The sequence below is a fragment of the Ptychodera flava genome, chromosome 11 (assembly GCF_041260155.1).
Source record: "Ptychodera flava strain L36383 chromosome 11, AS_Pfla_20210202, whole genome shotgun sequence".
Taxonomy (NCBI): Eukaryota; Metazoa; Hemichordata; class Enteropneusta; family Ptychoderidae; genus Ptychodera; species Ptychodera flava.
In genome coordinates, this window is record NC_091938.1 from 1348916 (window position 1) to 1370191 (window position 21276).

The 21276-nt window shown below is 39.8% G+C and overlaps 2 long non-coding RNA genes across 2 annotated transcripts; both read right to left on the minus strand.

Moving 5' to 3' along the window:
• Positions 1-2274: 2274 nt before the first annotated feature.
• On the minus strand, positions 2275-3344 carry LOC139143232 (uncharacterized). The gene is made up of 2 exons (XR_011554560.1): positions 3139-3344; positions 2275-2770 (listed from the first exon to the last, which is right to left on the minus strand). It is a non-coding gene; the product is annotated as an uncharacterized lncRNA (long non-coding RNA).
• A 6795-nt stretch (positions 3345-10139) lies between these two features.
• Positions 10140-11250, minus strand: LOC139144593 (uncharacterized). Its single transcript, XR_011554818.1, has 2 exons — positions 11008-11250; positions 10140-10638 (listed from the first exon to the last, which is right to left on the minus strand). It is a non-coding gene; the product is annotated as an uncharacterized lncRNA (long non-coding RNA).
• Between the last annotated feature and the right edge of the window lie 10026 nt (positions 11251-21276).

A 21276-nucleotide genomic window follows, 5' to 3' on the forward strand; every position in this document is an offset into this window, starting at 1 on the left:
TCGCTGAGATTTTATGAAATTGTTCACGGAATCCATGTCTTCGTTTCCTATGGTGGATGCGCAGGTGTTTGTCGTTTCAGAGCCATCATCGATATCGCCGAACAAGATACTGTTTAGATTTTCTGCGGGAATTTCCTGCAACCACTGCATTATTTCACCAGCTTGTGCCATGGTGTTTTGATCAGCACTGAGACCTGAAGAACGCAGACGACAATTTTTGAATCTCGCGCTGATTTGTTTATAAGTTTGGAAGTGTACAAATAGCAACGCGCATAGCAACCACACTGAAAGTAGTTCAGAACTGCGCGTGAATGTCCATATTTAGACAAAGTGTGCCTGGTCGTGATACGGCAACTTATTACACACCTGTATTAAGAGCGCCTTTTCCCATAGGTTTACATGGGTACGTGAATCTAGGTATATGATAAGCTAGGTTTGGTAACGTGACTGATACCAACTATACATTGCATATTCAACATTTGCAGAGTATCCGCGGTAAAACATTTCAATGCACATAAACTATTATGATAAATATGTACACGTAAATTTACCATCATTTGATCATAAACACCAAGGACGAACCTGAATTGAAATCTCTCAAACACTTTCATCCACATACTATGTCAAATTACTAGTGTAAAGTAGTACACCTTTTGCATATGCGCATGGTAGGATTTTTGTTAAATCGTCAGATCAGAAACAATAACCACGTGCCTTTAACTTTGTTAACATAACATCAAACAGCCTGGTTAGCATGCGATGTAGCATTGTTCTTGTACGTGCATCAAATGGTTTTGAAATGTGATAACAGGCGCTGTGATAAAATCTCACCATATATATTTAAGAAGATCTTGAGCTCCATGAAGCTAACCATCTTGGTTTTTATGACATCTTTATTCAGGGATCAACAACAATGCATTCAACAGGCATTGTGGAAATGGGTTTCAAACAGAAAACAACTACTTAGAAGGCTTTGTCGATGGAAAGCCAGAAACATGTTCTCCTCCCCAAAATCAAGGGCCATGGACAGTCAACCTACGAACTTCTTCTTACGCCGTACAATATGTTCTTGTGTTAATAAAGCCTCAAGACAATGGAGATCATTCAGGTACTGTATTGTTGAGAGAAATTAAGCATGCCTTGTGAGAAGAGCATTGACAAAATATTCTGGGGATTTGTTTCTTTCAACGATTGAAGTTCACATTTCAAAATTAGATAGTAGACGTAACGTTAGTTCGACAAAAATGATACAATTATTTATCAAACTGCAGTGATTTGCATTTGTCTTCATTAAATTATATTGTTTCCCACCAGTGTCTGCGAATAACCTATTAACGCACTCTGATGACATATAACGATGTTTTCAAACAAATTATCGGCGGCAGAAAAACTTCAGAAACGAGATATTATATTGCCGGAAGATGGGCACTATACAGTGATGGCTTCTATTGTACAATTATTAGACTTCGAATAGGCAGATAGAACCCTTATTTGGCGCTAATTGAACGACAAGTGCTCAATTGGAATGATTGGAATACGATACAGTCGGCAAAATAGCCTTAAGTAACCGCAAGCGAGATTTCTTCTCCTAATCAAAACATGTGGTCAACATTGCCTTTATTCTAATCACAGATATTACAACAGAGATTACAGTTGAAGGGAAAATTAAACACACCGCTTGCAATTATGAACGGAAGAATTCATCTGGTGATGAGTATTCTTTATTTCTTTGTGATACCATCGGAGGTGTTTTGAAGATTCGGAGTGAACCTGACATACCTGACATACAGCTCTGTGACCTAATAGTAGTGGGAGGTCAGCAAAACTCTTATTTTGAAAATCTTTCGTGTGAACTTAGTAACACTTTGACGTACGGGCAATAGATCATTCAAACAAATTTACTTCATATAATTAATAGGTATTGACCATATGAAGTAACATAGTACAACAAGCGCAGTAATACCTCTTGAATAATATATTTTTACGCACATGGAGTGTGGGGAGAAATATTTCTCTCTCTCTCTCTCTCTCTCTCTCTCTCTCTCTCTCTGACAGTCAGACAGACAGACACACTATAATATATATATATATATATATATATATATATATATATATATATATATATATATATATATATATATATATATATATATATGTATGTATGTAACCGGGTAATTAAACTGACAATTAAATTCAGCCAGATAATTAAACCCGACCAAGGTTCATATCACACAATAAACAAACCAGGAAAGAATGATTATCGTACAATTTGCGTTGCAGTTTATATTAAGGTTTATTTCACTACAGCTAAAATCTCTACTACTAACGATAATAATAATAAAGAATAAAAACAAGGGTCTACAATGATTAAAACTGATAGCAGTATTACTGGAAAATAATTTCCAGATGCTAAATCTAAAGTTCATCCACCATAATAAAGTTCCAGATAATTCTAAAATGGCTGTTGTCTAGGGTTCATTCACTTAGCTATTGTTCATATGGCTGTACAATGGCCTCTCCGTAAGTTGTAGGTCAATGTCCGTCCGTTGCTATGACGATGATAGTCTATCCAATAGGAAACTACGTTACACACACAGAGTCCTTCCAGCCGCTCCTCCCTGGGGATTTGTTATTCCAACCTGGTAGCAATACTCGAGTTGATGATTGACTCGAACAATTCCAGGCACTCCTTGGCTCTTCACTCGGGCCACACAATAGGAACACACAGGAACACACGCAGTCTACCAGTAATTCATTAACTGGATCTCCTCTGTAATCATAGTCATGTAAAAGACCAATGGCAGTTATGTAAGCGTTTCCTTCTGTTTACACTGGATGAGACTAAAGTCAACATGATAGCAAATACACTGTACAAAAATCCCATGAAACAAAGAACTAAGAATCACAGAAAATCTCCTTCAAAATCAGAAACCCAAATTTCAACATGTTAAATAAAACTTCACTACTATCATAAAGTACTACTAGAATCAAACTAACTACAGAATAACAACTTAGAAACTTTTCCACTGTAATTGGGAAACACATGGTCTTTCCACGTTTCAGCTTGAGGGGTGTGTCTCACACTTTGAGACTTTAAAGTTCATTGTTTTCAATACCAAAGCCTTCAAATACACATACCTGTAATCACAGTCATGTAAAAGACCAACCACGTTGTCTGGGAATTTTTGTCTTGGCAGTAAAACGGATAATAATTCCTAAACGTACGTCCACACCAAAGTACTGTTTTCTAGCCGTGAAAATCAGTAGAGCATTGCAATGCATTGTGGGCGAAGACACTATCAATGAAATTCCACACATGTGTCATCACACTCAAACAACACACAGCAGATCTAATCACATGACTTACAATCGTAACCGGGGTTACACATTCCCCTCAGATGCTTACACACTCCGGGTGTAAGTTACTTTGGTAAATGATATAATGAGGCTCAAGTTAAAACATTAAAACTTAAAAAGGCAAAGGTCATTGTCAATGCAACCCACTGTTATTGTTTTTAACAGTCAGTCACTCTAATCACACTTCACGTCTTTGCAAACAAGAAACATCTCAGTACCTGGTATAGGTATTGTATGAGTAGTAGGACTTAACAGGCTTAGCAATTTACAATTTGCTTGTACCCCCATTCGGTCATAGGTCAATTTATCAGCAGGCCGTCCAGCATTCTGTCGTTTTGGTCGTCCTTCTTTGGGTGGTTGTGGCATAATTTCCACTTCATTCTGGCGTGTTTCTCTTTCATCAGGCACCTCTGTTGTATCAGTAGGGTCGGTTGCAGTTTCTATGGTGCTGATATCATGGTCGTCAGTTACTATGGGTGATGCTTTGGGGATTGGCGGGTTAGCAAACAATTCCTCCATATCTGAATCAGTGTCTGTGTCCTCTTTCTTATCAGTCTGTTGTCTGGCGGATTGTCTGGTAAGCGGTCTTCTTTCTTCAATTTCTACCTCTTCTGGTTCTGAGGCAGACAAATAGCCAATAGGAAGTAGCATGTTCCTATGTAGTGTCCGTTCTACCCCATTTCCAGTTTCGGGTTTTACCACATACACGGGCAAGTTGTCGTCCAATCTCTTCTCAACAACATGCACATCAGGTTTCCAGCGATCGGCCAGTTTGTGTTTGCCTATCAACCCGACATTGCGTATTAGTATTCTGTCTCCCACAAGCAGATCACTACCACGTACCTTGCTGTCATAGGGTCTCTTGTTGGCGAGTGCTTTCTTCTTTGCTTCATTTTCAGCTAATTCATAGGCTCCTTTCAGTCTGCTTTTCAGGTCTTCGACGTACTGCAAGTAATCGAGTTTGGTGTATTCGTCTGGGCTAACACCAAAACAGAGATCAATGGGCAGTCTGGCTTCTCTTCCAAACATGAGATAATACGGTGAGAACTGAGTGGCATCATTCTTGGTACAATTGTAAGCATGCACCAGAAAACTGATATGCTGACTCCAGTGCTGCTTTTCCTTGGTGTTTAACGTTCCTAGCATGTTCAGCAGCGTACGGTTAAATCTCTCTGGCTGCGGATCCCCCTGAGGGTGATATGGGGTAGTTCGAGACTTGCGTATACCGGCCACTTTCAGTAATTCTCTTATGAGTCTGTTCTCGAAGCTGCGTCCCTGGTCGCTATGGATACGGGCCGGTAGTCCATAATGCACGAAGAACTTCTCCCATAGAACTTTCGCCACCGTCTTTGCTTCTTGATCTTTAGTTGGGTACGCCTGAGCATATCTAGTATAATGATCAGTTACCACTAGTACATTCTGAGTGTTACTTCTGTCCTGTTCTATTGTCAGGAAATCGATGCAGACTAATTCCATTGGGCAGCTGGAGAAGATGTTTATCATCGGAGCAGCGCGGCGTGGCAACTGTTTTCTCTGTACGCACCTACTACAAGTCTGGCATTTTCTTTCCACATCTGCTCTCATCCTTGGCCAGTAGAATCTTGCTCTGAGGAGATCGAAAGTTCGGTCGACTCCCATGTGACCCATGTCATCATGCAAGGCTTCCATGGCTTGTGCCCTATACTTGGTCGGTAATACCAGCTGATTAGTCTCCCTTCCATGGTTATCTCTAGTCTTTCGGAATAATACTCTGTGCCATAGAAACAACCTGTTTCTTTGTCTAAGCAATATCTTGACTTCATCAGGAAGTGATTTCAAGTCTACTTTCTTCTTTCGTCTTCAATGTAGCCTATCACTTCATTCAACACTTCATCATTTCTTTGCAAGGCAAACCAATCCTTCTCTTTTGCTACCATGGAGACAGGGGTTCCAGGGGGATTTTCACCATAGTATTGTAGCTGGTAATACGGTTTCGGCAATGCAGCTGCTGAGATGGCCACTGTTTCAGCAAGTGCGGGTGATTCAATCTTACTGTGGTGCTGGTTATTGTCAACTTTGGTGGTACAAGTGCAAGACAGAACACTATGTTGACATACCTTGGCTGTAGTGGGTCTTGTGATACCATGGCTCATGGTAATGGCACCTATCACTTCTCAGGTCATAACTTCATCTGATTGTTTATCAACTCCTAGGACACGCTCTCTCAGTCGCCTTATCTTTTCTTCCATATCTAGTGATTCTTGGTCATCTGGCATGTCTGCATTTGGTCGGAGAGACAGTGCATCAGCGTCGATGTTTGCTCGGCCACTTCTATACTGTAGTGTGAAATCATACGCTGCCAGGGCAGCTAACCACCTGTGTCCTGTAGCATCTAACTTTGCTGTGGTAAGGACGTAAGTCAGCGGGTTGTTGTCAGTAACAACTTTGAACTTCGTCCCATACAGATAGTCGTGAAACTTGCTTGTGACACACCACTTCAAGGCGAGGAACTCTAACTTATGCACTGGATATCTCTTTTCACTTTTAGTCAGTCCTCGACTGGCAAAGGCGATTGGTTTAAGCAGGCCATCATGTTCTTGGTACAGTACTCCACCCAGGCCATCCAGACTGGCATCTGTATGCAGTATAAACGGTCGGGACAGGTCTGCAAAGGCTAACACTGGAGCGTTTGTCAGTAGTTCGATGATCTTATCCATGGCTTTTTGACACTCTAGCGTCCATCTATCGCCGAATGGTTCTGTAGCACTTCTGAATGGTACGCCATCATTGTCCTTGTACTTCCCTAGCCTCTTTCTCAACTTCGGAGGGATATACCCAGCAGTCAGGTCGTTCATTGGCTTGACAATTTGGGCATAATTCTCTACAAAGCGTCGATAGTATCCTGTAAATCCAAGAAATGTCTTTAGCTCTTTAATATTCTTTGGGGTGGGCCAATTCTTCAAAGCTTCTATCTTGCTGGGGTCAGGGCTCACGCCATTTTCATCAACTTTATGTCCAACATAGGTGACTGTCCTCCGGAAAAGCTGACATTTCTCAGGTGATAATTTCAAACCATACTCAGCTAATCGGTCCAGCGCTTTCATTAGCCTGTCTTCTGCTTTGTCAACTGATCTGCCAAATATGATCAAATATCCAAGTATATCAATAGTTCTATCAGGTGCATATCACTCATACATTTCTCCATCAGCCTCTGAAAAGTGGCTTGTGCTCCTGTGATTCCCTGGGGCATCCGTTCAAACTGGTAGAACCAAGGGGACATATAAAAGCTGTCTTCTCCTTGTCTTCCTCCGCCATGGGTATCTGATAATAACCTGACTTCAAATCCAGCACATGAAACCATGTGCACCCGTTTAGGCAATCGAGTGCTTCCTGTATCTTAGGTACCGTGTACTGATCGGGTATTGTCCTCGTGTTTAGAGTTCGATAGTCAACGCACATACGTATCGCCCCCGATTTCTTTCTCACAAGCACAATAGGCGAAGCGTATGGGCTCTTTGACTCCTTTATTATACCGGCATCTAACAATTCCTGGATGTGGCGCTTCGTATCGTAGAAGTCCGCCGGTGCAATTCTCCGTGACCTCTCTCGAAAAGGGGTCGGGTCACTCAGGGGAATGCGATGTTCAATGGCCGACGTATGTCCTACATCCCAATCGTGTTGCGAAAACACATGCCGTCGTTGCTTTAGCTTCTCATTGATTCTGACCTTGTCCTCATAACTAAGCGGGGAGTCACCAAAGTCAACAATGAAGTCCGCTTCATTTTCCGTCTTGTCAGCACTGTCCTGTGCTGTCACTTTCGTTTGGTAACTGCTGCACTCAGTATTCCCCTCAGAGCCCTTTTGTTCTGGTTCAGGCATAAGTTCACTGGGTTGTATGGGCCGCACCCATTCTGGTAAGACTAAGTCCGCAACAACACGTCTTGGCATGATGGTTATGTTATGTCTGGTATCATTATGCACAATGACTTTCACTCGTTGGGTACTTCCTGGCAGGAGGGTGGTGACACTGCTCTTTATTATCAATCCTCCTGGGGTGTGGTGATGGGATGGGGTTTCCACCAACACGGTAGTTTCTGGCAATCCAATTATTCCTCTTCCTATACATGTCAATGGCATTGTCTTTCCACTCGGTATAGTAACGGGTCTCCTCCCTGCTAGCCTAACAGGGTTGATCCGTCCATCATGGCCACACTTGTCAAAGGCATCTATCCTCTTGTATGCTTCAGTGAAGAGGGCTGCCATCGGTAATTTCTTCAGGTAATGCTTTCCCGCTATTTCTTTACATCTATGGGCCATATTGCGAAATATACTAGTGTTGGTACCACAAATCACTGGTACGTCTCCACTTTGGTCACGGTCTGGGGTAACTAAAGCAAGTGTTTCACAAGTCTCCTCCACTCCAGCAACTTCCTTGGGGAACCGAATAGATACTGTGATATACCCATAGTACGGAACCACTTGATCACCTGCACCACGTACTACCAAGTCTTCAATTGGCTTGAGGCGGCAGTGAGACAGGTGTCGGTCATAAAACGAGTGCGAAATGAGGGTGACTTGGGAACCACTGTCAAGTAAACACTGGCAACTGATTCCATCGACGAACACTTCGGTAGTCATACTATCGCCTACCAGCCCTTCGGGTAGTGGTTTGTTGGCTACGGAATGTTCGTTGATTTGTGCAATGTTGTCAATTTTGTCTTTCCTTTCTTCATGTGTATTACTGGGGCTACACTCTTCTTGGACATCCACCGGCCCCTCTACTGTGGGTGTCCCAGGCAGTTTCCCTTCGACTCAAAAAATGCTCGTGCGAACTTCTGCTTGACCAGCTGTAGGTCTGGATTATCCTTTCTGAAACATTTCTTCTCTGTATGTCCGTCCAAACCACAATTAAAGCAAAAGTTCAATTTCTTGAACATATCAGATCCCGCTGGGTTAGAACTCAATGACTCCGTTGCTGATGTCGATGTTTCTGGTGTTGGGGTGGAAGCTGGTGTCGATACTTGGGACTGGTTCTGCTCTCTCCTCCTTCGATTTTGCTGACGGGGTCGTTGCTGACTAGTTGGCGTCGACCAGGTGTTACTCGAGGCTGGCTGTGTGGGTGACTGGTTGTCATTGCCCTTCTTCATCTGATCCATTACCTGCTGCACTACTTGCTGTATATCCGACTTATCCAATGTTTGCTTTGCCACTGGTGCCGATGTTGCGGTTGCTTCAAAACTATCACAGACAGCGGTGTAATTCGTACTAGCACTCGGCGTTGTCCCCTTATGGGCTCTGTTCTTAGCTTTCTCTTCTTGACGTGCTTCCTCCTTCCTTACCATCTGCATTAACTCGATGTAACCTGGCGGTGGTGAGCTTCGTGTCGAGTTGCAGCGATGACAAGTGGCTTTCATTGTACAACACTCCATCGGTGAACTGTTTCAGGCGAAGGTAATCGGCCTCATACTCTTTGACACTGCCTTGTCGTATTGCTCGTCGCAACAGAGTCTGTAATTCCTGCAAATACTGAGAATGTGACCATTCTTCTTTCTGATAACACGACTGAAATGCCTTCAAAGCCTCGGCAGGGGTAAGTCTTGTGCCATACGAACCCTCAAGGGCATCAAGGTAATCACGTACTGTCAAATTGGGTGCTGGGGTCAATGACCTAATAGTGTTCATAGCAGGTCCGGCTAAACTTTCAGCGATACGTTTCTTCTTTTCTGCGTCTGATACATTCCACTCTTTGATCATTTGCTCTGCTTGCTCTGCCCAACTTTCGTAGTCGTCTTCATTTACTGGTACTGGCAACCTACCGGAGAAAACTCTCAGTTTACGATACCACCCAGACTCATTAGTCCTTGGTTGCAGGTTAGTCACAAGTTTCTCCATCATATCCATCCAAGCAGCGTCAGGACCAGCTTGGCGTTGTGGTGGTGATCTGCTTGGGGGTCTTTCTCTCGGCTGGTAAGGCGTACTATTCCTGGGAGGGGTAGGCAATGAAACATATTCTGCTGGTTCTCTGTCCTGTACATCATCGTAGCCGTCAAATCCAGCCAATTGTGCTGGGGTCAACGGTGGTGGAGTCTTGATTGCCGTCCGCCAATCACCCAAATCCTCCTTTATAGGTTCCGGTCCCTCCCTCATCCAGCGGTAAGATGCTCCATCGCTGCTGGCCATATGCAGGGAAGCCTCCTCTCTGACTTTGACCGAATGGGGGAACCTTAGCGTTTTAAAAAACCGAGGCAACAGGAGTGAACATCCCAACACTAGTGTCGGCTCCACTCTTTTCATGTGCCAAGAATCAGCCCATTCCCTCTTTGTGGCTGAGTGGCAAAGCACACCTATTCCCCCTTCACATCTTAATATTTCTGTCAAGTCGGCATCTTTATATTCTCTGGTAATAAACTGCAATAGATCACTCACATCATTAATAGTTGCATGGGAAACCCAGAAAACTAATCCATGTCTAAGATCAATACCATTCTTATCATATACTTCAACTGCTTTTCTCTCAAGCTCATCCATTTTTCGTCAACAACAAAACAAAACAATGCAATGCAATACTGATGTCAACGGGGCTGGTCTTTTGTAATCTATACTCTTAACTGTTAAAACACTACTGCAACATTAACTGTACGATAAATTACTTATTCAATCCAATATCACCTCCCGGACGAGCTCCCAATTTTGTAATCGGGTAATTAAACTGACAATTAAATTCAGCCAGATAATTAAACCCGACCAAGGTTCATATCACACAATAAACAAACCAGGAAAGAATGATTATCGTACAATTTGCGTTGCAGTTTATATTAAGGTTTATTTCACTACAGCTAAAATCTCTACTACTAACGATAATAATAATAAAGAATAAAAACAAGGGTCTACAATGATTAAAACTGATAGCAGTATTACTGGAAATTAATTTCCAGACGCAAAATCTAAAGTTCATCCACCATAATAAAGTTCCAGATAATTCTAAAGTGGCTGTTGTCTAGGGTTCATTCACTTAGCTATTGTTCATATGGCTGTACAATGGCTTCTCCGTAAGTTGTAGGTCAATGTCCGTCCGGTTGCTATGACGATGATAGTCTATCCAATAGGAAACTACGTTACACACACAGAGTCCTTCCAGCCGCTCCTCCCTGGGGATTTGTTATTCCAACCCTGGTAGCAATACTCGAGTTGATGATTGACTCAAACAAATTCCAGGCACTCCTTGGCTCTTCACTCGGGCCACACAATAGGAACACACAGGAACACACGCAGTCTACCAGTAATTCATTAACTGGATCTCCTCTGTAATCACAGTCATGTAAAAGACCAACGGCAGTTATGTAAGCGTTTCCTTCTGTTTACACTGGATGAGACTAAGTCAACATGATAGCAAATACACTGTACAAAAATCCCATGAAACAAAGAACTAAGAATCACAGAAAATCTCCTTCAAAATCAGAAACCCAAATTTCAACATGTTAAATAAAACTTCACTACTATCATAAAGTACTACTAGAATCAAACTAACTACAGAATAACAACTTAGAAACTTTTCCACTGTAATTGGGAAACACATGGTCTTTCCACGTTTCAGCTTGAGGGGTGTGTCTCACACTTTGAGACTTTTAAAAGTTCATTGTTTTCAATACCAAAGCCTTCAAATACACATACCTGTAATCACAGTCATGTAAAAGACCAACCACGTTGTCTTGGAATTTTTTCTTGGCAGTAAAACGGATAATAATTCCTAAACGTACGTCCACACCAAAGTACTGTTTTCTAGCCGTGAAAATCAGTAGAGCATTGCAATGCATTGTGGGCGAAGACGCTATCAATGAAATTCCACACATGTGTCATCACACTCAAACAACACGCAGCAGATCTAATCACATGACTTACAATCGTAACCGGGGTTACACACACACACACACACACACACACATATATATATATATATATATATATATATATATATATATATATATATATATATATATATATATATATATATATATATATATATATATGTGTGTGTGTATATATATACACACATATGGCATAATGTGCCTCAATCATATTTTCATTAATAATCATTATATTCACTGCTTGTGCTTAACAGTGGTCCTTCTTGTCTCTACATGTTAAATTTAGACCTGTCCATTGCCATGTCAACATAAGACAAATCTCATCTTTATTATTCAATTAGTTGTATGGTGTAGTTGATTTTGTATTTGAGGGTAGAACTAAACGGTATATTGGTTTCTCTTCTTCTAAGGCATTTTGGCGCAAAGATAAACAAAGCTATTGTTTTTCTCAAGCATCATTAAAATCTACCATAAAACATCTCATAGTAGAAAGCTATTTCCAGATAGGCAACAGAGTATTTTACAAACCATAGGCATTCCTATGGGTATTGACCCAGCGCCATTCTGAGCAAATTTATATTTACACAGACATGATTATAGATTCATGTCAAAACTCATTCACACCGATAAAGCTCGTGGTCGGAAATTTCATGGATGCGCACGATTCATCTATGACATATGTCTCCTGAATGATGGTGGAGAGTTTGAAGATCGTATGAGCAAATTTATTCTGCAGAACTCACGTTGAAATGTAAGCATAATGGACAACATGCTACATTTCTTGATATTGGACATATCCATAGTGGATGGAATATTTGTCTATAAACTCTTTGACAAGCGCGACGATTTCACGTTTTTCTATAGTGAGAATGCCAGATCGCGAAAGTAACATCCCTCCATGCATTTTTATGGCACTGTATTGTCAGAATATCTCCGCATTGCTCGTGCAACACTTATAATAGAAGACTTTCTTCCGAAAGTTGCCAGCCTGTACAAGAGGATCCTGTCTCAAGGAGAAGAACAACATAAAATCATCAGACAGTTTCATAAAGCTATGTCAAGACATCTTCCACTTTTTGAAAAATTCAATACAACAACTAAATACACCATACATAACATCAGACTCCGAATAACTCAAGGTATAGTGATACCTGATCAGTACTACTTAGGGAACCAAGACAGTTGACTGTATTATTTTCAAATCCCCGAAACAGTCGCCTTGGTAAATAACTGATGAACACTTATTGACGATGTTCATTCTTTGCTGCATGACAATTCTTATGAACTAATCTTGCTGATGTCATATCTTCATCATTCATCTGACATCATCTTAGAAAACACATAATGATCAACTCTTTGCATTTGCATGACGTTACCATAAACCATTGCTGTAATTATTTCCGTCCGAGTGAATTTAAACTGTATGACTACTTCTGACTATATATATTTAGATCGAAGTATACAGTTGTCCTCGTGGAATATTACAGCGCTCGATGCTTAAGCAGAGCGTTATATATATATATATATATATATATATATATATATATATATATATATATATATATATATATATATATATATATATATATATATATTTTAACGTACAGTGAATTGCTTTCAAGCATTGGCATTAGACGAACTAGACATATTGTCTAAATCGAGGTGTTACCAACACTGTCGGGTGCAATTAAAAGCTAAGCGGTAACATGAGTCGACCATAAAAAATTAACTCTGCAAAAGTTGAAACATTGTCAAGCGGGAGGTCAGACGTAGTCTAAACAACAACAACACCCAACCACACACATTACGTCTGCTTGGAACGCAGTCACTTGTTGTTGCTTAGTTCTACAAAATATAATACTTCGACGAATTACAATTACATTACAGCATTGCAATTTTTAACCGGCACACGAAAATTCAAAAGTTCAAAAATTTGTAAATGCGAAAGGCATTATAAACCTGACAGCATACGTCCTGGATAGTTAGCCTACAGTACAGTGCGTGGATATGTGTGGTGTGTTGTTGTTTTGACTACGTCTGACCTCCCGCGAGACTATGTTTCAACTTTTGCAGAGTTGAATTTTTTATGATCGACTCATGCTACCGCTATTATTATTAATCATTTAGAATAAACATTGTCAGGAAATTCCTTAACAGGTTCTCCAGTGGCTTTGTAAGTCAACCGTTTATATGATTTAAAACCAAAGAGTAACGTGTTTTGCTTCTCAGCTAGTACTGGTCGGAAACCACTCACCACACATTCCTTGAAGTCCTATATCAATCTCTATCTCCTTGTCTGTGTCTGTGTTTTTTCTGCATTTGTTCGCGTTTGTCTAGGTTCATACATGCATATACTGTTTACACATGTATATCATCTTGTATTAAATATAACTAGTCCACACAGCAGGCTAAAATTATATACGACTTTATTCAACAAAGCGCAAACGCCTTCAATGAATGAGCTTCAACCGACGATCAGTTTAGATTGAATTCTTGCCTGAAACGAAGGGCTGTTACGATGAAACAAGTGATTCTGTAACAATACCCTGATATTTTATATGCTCTCTGTACTTTAGACAAAGTAGAGTCCTGTAGGCCATCGACGGAAGCTGTAAATACAACCCTGCCTGGTGTGGAGTACGGTGAAGTGAAGTGGAAGTTAGTGCCTGAGCAAGGAAGTGAGGAATTGCACTCCATGTATTGTGACCATCCTGCTGGAAGTTACTTCCAAATTGGACAGACGACTGTGATCTGCGCATCAGAAAATATCAAAAGTACACCATACGAATGTTCCTTTAACGTCACCGTACAAGGTATAAGTAAGAAATAAACGCAAGTGTTGAGTGAAGCGAACTACTTTTATGCACAGCAAGAAGTCAATTAGGGAGGTGCCATTATATACAGCAAAGGGACAAGGGAAATTAAATGGGTCACCCAAACAAACGATAACCTTAGGGTGTAATCAAACGATATTCACCCGCACATTGGGCTGAATTTGGTACCGAAATTATTTATATTGCAATTATTAATGCTTGGAATATCTCATAATTGCAGGAGAATTTGCTATAAATTTTACATTTTCTTGATTAGCATGATGTTCACGTGTGCGCTAGTGTCACTTCTATTACTAGGGGAATTTAGAAGTAAGATGTAATAATAAGATCTGCAGCCCATTTTTAATTTATAATTACGCCATAATTATGCTTTGATCTAAGGACTACATCTTTTGTCAAGTCAACGTCTAATCAATTATAATTAACGAATATGGTTGCGCAAAATAACATTATGGCCACACCCAGTTCGTCAAAGGGGATATTACGCCTACTGTGCAGCTTTCTGTTAGTAGCAACTTGTTGTACAGTAAGTAATCATAAACAATCCAATTCAGTATGATGTTAATGATGTACTATCCCCGAGGAATGAAAAATTAGGGCGATGTCAAAGGTCATCTTCATGAGAAGGTTAACACGTCAAATGTTTCTGATTCTCGAAACAATGTAGTTGAAGTCTCACTTATTTTTAACTCTTTAAACTTTGTTATTTGCCTTGGATAATATTTGCCTTGAATAGCAAAAATAATAAGGAAACATTATTGAATAATTTTCAAATGGAAAAATAAGTAAAAGGGCAACATTTCCCATCAGCATTTGTCACTTAAAGTGCAGTTTCTTACGCAAAAAAAACCGTCGTGTAAAACTTTCTTATAAGATTCATAGTGAATGGCGAACTACGTATTTTGTAGATAATGCTTATAAGAATCCAATCGGTGTTCAATAGCAGATTTCAGGGAAAAGGGAAATATATGGAAAATTAAAATGTTAACGACGTTTACTGCTAGTATGCTGAGGGCTTTCATATAGTAAGGACCTTACTTCGAATCAATTGTTCGGGAAAGACTTCTGAATCTCGAGTCAGAAATCGAATACGTTTACACTTCTTACACAAGTGCAAATCTCCCTGACACCGACTTGCACCAAACTGACCACAGTCTTGACACTTCATACTCGTAAAGTATACGTGATTGGCTTTCTAGAGTTGTTTGAGAGAGACTAAAGAAGAGCAGATTACCGGAGCGATGTACATGCACGTCTTCACACTGTTTTCTCATCATGTAGGAAGGCAACAACAAGATCGAAACAATAGTTCCTTACTCTAGGAGGTGTCATGGCTTTCGAAATATCTTGGCGAGCCTGAAAAGTTCAGAAAGATGGCACCCACTGTGACCCAGACTTGAGTACGCGTACGTGGCCACAACGGGCAGTCACAACCGGTCACTGGGTCACTCTGCATGGGGCTACCAAAGTCCATGGAATGGTCATGGACTACCTAAGCCTGGGACATGAAATTCAGTCAGTACTTGGCGTGTCATGTCCGGTTTGTCACTTTTGGACGAGTTAATTGCAGTCAAACCCAACTTGACACAATAGCTTGAAGGCCAGACTATGACTTTCTTTGCAAATTACAAAGACGACCTTGCAACAAAGTTTCAATATCTCAACGGATGTACTTGGATGACAAGCACAGAAATCGATGGCCAATGAAAACGCATTGCATTTTGATCAAAATGTATCAATCATAAACTCCTCCCTACTACAGAAAGCCCAAAGTCTGTTTTAGCCCTGCTTAGAAGATGGTGGTCATTGCCATGACGGCTATCAAAATTGGCATGCAACTCTGAGAATGGAACGGGTTGTCAATACAATGATAGGTCACCAAATAACTTTTCAGTGTCATCGTCGTCAATTATACCAGTTTCCTTTGGGTAATAAAGGTGTACAAGTATTCACATCAAATGACTAACAAATTCATTTTATGGGCAGAATCTTGAAAAATAGCTTTTTCTTCTCTTGTTAATGGAAGAAAATCCCTAAATTAAAATATGTATGGGCCATCAGTCATTGTCACTGGGCTAACAACTTCAGAAAATGGTAGCCCAAGTGGGCCACCAGCGAAAAAAGTTGTTAATGTCGTGCCCTGCTGCCGATGTCAACTCGTTAGGCCTTATCCTGGTCGTCAATGTTTATGTCTACGAACTCTGATATTAACAGTGACACATATCTTGCCGGTAGATACCTCCGACTTTTGTCACTTGATAGTAACTCTGTTCTGTTGTCCGAGTCAACTTTCGATAATACATCCATAGCGCAGCACTGCAGAGTTCAGGCTATGTATAGTTGACAGCTGATGTCTTCGCTACAGCTCTACACTACAGGTTCGATTCCTATCGAGAATTTACAGAATTTTTTACATGACGAAGGATATTTATCGCTGTTCGTCTAATGATTTTATGTGTTTTGCCTAGATCATATGCTACTTATTTATTCGATTGAACTTACGTTGAGGTGTAGCTGTTGGGTTCATCACCAGGTACGACTAGACTCGAGCGCTAGTCTCGGCGGCAACCCTATTCTATTCTTTGGAATAGCTACCGAAGCTTTAGTGACTCGAAATTTTATTGTATATGTCTTTCATGTTTCCATATCTGCATTTATCGCAATACTTTTTTTGCAAAAATGTCATGAGAGCACGGCATCGATCGCGATAGATCGGTCTGTGCGCGAAAGCGTACAGGAAAAAATTCCGGTTGATGACGTAGAACAGTGGTAATTCGAAAATTCTTATCCGTCCTGGTCTACGTCACACAAGTTGTGATTCGGGCGAGTCCATGTGATAATCGGGATAATCGGTGAACCTCAATTTTTAACGATATCAACTATTCTTCATCAAGGTTATTAAGGCAGAAGCGCCCTTGACCACCCAGATACTTCTGCCTAAGACTAGGAAAAACCGCGCACAGTCCATTACGAGTTAGATGTTTTGATGTTTTGAAGCACTTAAAAAGGATGCTCAAGTCGGAACACAGAAATTGATGTACCCTGCAGCAGACCTTATTGAGACATAGCGATGGGTCATCTACCCTCTGAGTTGGCATATAAATCCCCACATACATAGATACATAGATACACACATAGATACATAGATACATAGATACATACATAGATACATACATAGATATATACATAGATAGATACATACATACATACGTACATACATACATACATACTTACATACATACATACATACATACATACATACATACATACATACATACATACATACATACATACATACATACATACATACATACATACATACATACATACATACAAGCTTATACATACATACATACATACGTACATACACACATACATACATACATATAAACATAGATACATACATACATACATACATACACACACACAAACACACACACATACATACATACATACATACATACATACATACATACATACATACATAGATACATACATACATACATACATACATACATACATACATACATACATACATACATACATACATACATACATACTTTTTATATTAACTATTTTTCTTTCCTTTGTGCCTGATTATGTAGTTCTTTTCTTTACTTATATATATTTAACATAAAAATTAAAGTTATTTCGTATTCTTATAAATTTAAAGCTTGGTTTAAATAAATACATACTTATAATTTCTTTCTTTTAGATAAAGAAGAACCAAATATTGCATCACCTTGTTGCGATGTCGAAGTAACATTACCCTCTAAAACTGTGGACTGTGTTAAGACAACTTGGCAAAAGCCTACAGCAACAGACAACTCGGGTATCATTTTCCAAAACAAGACTTATGAACCAGGACATTGCTTTCCCCAGGGTACAACGGAAGTGACGTATGAATTTTGGGACCCGTCAGACAACCGAGTGACTTGTTCGTTCAATGTTACCGTACTTAGTGGTACAGGAGGTAGGTTTGCTATTTATAAATAATTATATCCACATTTGATGCAGGCTTTGGCAGGAAGACAATACCAGAACGTTGAGTGTTGTCGTTTGTAATGACCTTTGATGAAACCCCTTTCAGACTATTTTCGTATACAAGGCCAATCAGAGTGAACGATTCTGTTTATACTTAAGAAAGGAGTAAGATAAGAGAGTCTTCAAATCTTGATAAATGACAGCTAATCACAGAACTATACAGCATCGGTCAGTAGCGCATTGTTTATCAGGCGTGCATCTTTCCTTCCACAGAGTCCTGTCCAGTGGAACTCAAACATTCTCATTCTGTTTGGAAGGGACGTCTTCCCCACGGTGAATCTTTGCCCGTGTCCTGTCGTCCCGGATTTAAAACTGACAGAAGTCCAGTCAGGTGCATAAATGGACAATTAGATGGAGCTATGCCGATCTGTATTGGTAAATAATAAATGTTTCAAATTTGTTAATGTGTACGTTGAAGACAATGAGTCTATAATAACATTTCTGATCGCTCACATGCACATTTGAACGTCTCTTGTTATCAATTAGTTTTGTATCCGAGGGGTAACACTTAGTTTATCATTCTGTCATTGTAAAAAGGAACTACCAAAGTTTACAGGATTCAAAAGATTTATCTCTGTACAAAAAAATGACTTTCACATTGCCTTTAGGAAAGAGAAAATGCTTGCCGATATAGGAAGTGGGGAATTAAGAATTCTAATATCCACTAAGACCCATGCACAAGAGATAATTTTCATGATAATGATAATGTATGATTAATGTTTAATACTTTATTGGCTTCTGTAATGTAAACAGTTTTCTTACCTCAGGTTTAATGAGACATGTATTCAAATCATTTTGATAATTCCAATAAAAAATTTAAAAAACACTTAGTTTCTTTTTATGATGTTTAATATGGCTCACTCTTGCTCTATGTTTAGATATTGACGAATGTTTGAACGGTGAAAACGTTTGCGACACCCAGTACAGGAATGAGTACTGCCAAAATGTTTTTGGTGGTTATGAGTGTCGATGCATATCGCACTACAAGAGAGTGAAGGATAGATGTTTGCCAGACACTTCAAGCGATGATGAAATCGGTGGTGTATCTACTACCAAAGGTAATAATTTCCATTCTTGGTAAGCATTTACCATGGCTCGATGAGATCGGTTTATTATTACTACAATATTTAATGTTTTGACGAGTTGAAACTAAATACTTTGCAAAATGAAACAAACATTTTCTTGTAGACATAATAAATGTCTAGAATAATAATCGCAATCATACCAACCCATAATCCAATAACACTAGGTCAAAATTTGTGAGACAATAGTTGTAAACATAGACACAAAACAGCACAGAACAGACAGTAAATAGACGGTACACAAACAACGTCATATTCATGAAAGAAAGATATATGGACCTCTGGCCAGAAGACCAAGAAGTGATGTCAGGTGTTTCGAAAATAGTAAGTGCATCCTGCCCCACATGTGGCACCCGCCATATATCAATCTGTAAGTCAGATAGGTAGTGGTCACTAACTAAGGCCCCTAGAAATCAAATCGCAAATAACAAGTATAAGGTCTATCGATCATCAACCTTCGGTCGTTTTGGTTCTGATTTACCTCAATGAAACTTGTATTATATATATGTATATATATATATTTATACCACTCTAGGTCATGTGACCTATTGTTCTTGCAGTGCATTTATTCTCATAAACTCACACGTTTTCTATTGTATTTATGCAGATTATATTATCGGCCACACTTTTTCATTTGTTGATAAGATATCACTACACTTTTATGAATAGACATAATTAACATATCAAAAAAAGAGTGGTGATAACTTATCAACATATGAAAGAAAAGGTGGCTGATAACAAAATCTGCATACAAGTAGAAACCACCTGAAAATTCAGAATTCCAACCATTCATACGCATATACAATGAACACAAAAAGCCACATAATTTTTGAAAGGCATATAATTGACAGACACTGTGTAAAAATGGATATTCATCTTTTTCGAGCAATATACAATGAACACAAAAGGCATGTAAATTTTGAAAGGTATGTAACTGACAAACACTGTCTAAAAATGGATATGCATCTTTTTGGGACCATGTTCAATGCGAATCAGAATACAACCTGCAGATTCCTTTAGACACGTAGAAATACACAGCGCAACTTGGCAGAGTTGACTGGGGAAACTTTCTCTCATAACTTACATTCTCCATCTCATGTATACGGCGGTGCTTGTTTTTGTCGACCCCGATACCACGTCTATCAATGTTTTTCAGAATTCGGGCAATTGTATGGCGGAAATCCTGAAAAATGTGCGTATTGGTGTTCATAAAATTCAGGTCTCGCCGACCACATTCTACACTCAAATACCGCAGGATGCTACGACACAAAGCTCTCAAACTTTGCGATGGATATTCAGTCCCATCCGCTCGACGAATTTCAACCACGAAACGACACAAGCCAGAATTGAGTTCCCTCGCTTCGATATCATACGATAATGCAGGCACAAATGTAAATACTTCACTACTTCCACAGCCTGATTTACTGATACGTTCATTCCTCATCCGCAGGTATAGCAGACTGTAACTAACACCCCAAGTAATCATTCTCCTCATGTTCTGTGGCACACATAAACGTTGAATTTTAGCGACATTTTCCGCGCCGACTAAAACTGCAAAACGTGATTGCTCTTGTGTTTTGGTCAGGGTTAATGCTTCCTCCTCCGCTATTTCCTCGTTGGTATCTGCTTTATCATATTGTGACACAAAACGTTCAATATCGCTGTCATAGTCGAAAATATCAGAATATTGAGCAGCGTCCATGTCTGCTCTCCAGGAGCCAAACAGAAACTGAGAACTTTAGCGAGGGCAGTGCACGTGGTGAGAGCGTCATGAACAATTAATTGATTTCAGCCAATCGAATTAATCTCTAAGCGTATGAAACTAAAATAAGCCAATCAGAAAATAATAGCCCATTCAGCACCACCTGCGCTTGCAAGAGACGATTTAAAAAAGAAAAAAAGAAGGGAGCCTTTATAAAAGAGCCAATCAGAAAACAGTTTCCTTCCTCACAGATGCTCTTTTTAGTACTTGGTTCTAATTCACATGTAAATGAACGGTCGTCATTCAAGTGACATTCGAAATGATGGCAAAGGCAACCATCGCAATTCTGGCCAAATTTGTGTGTTTATCTGGTATAAGTCGGTTATCACAACTCGTAACGGTGCGTTTACGGT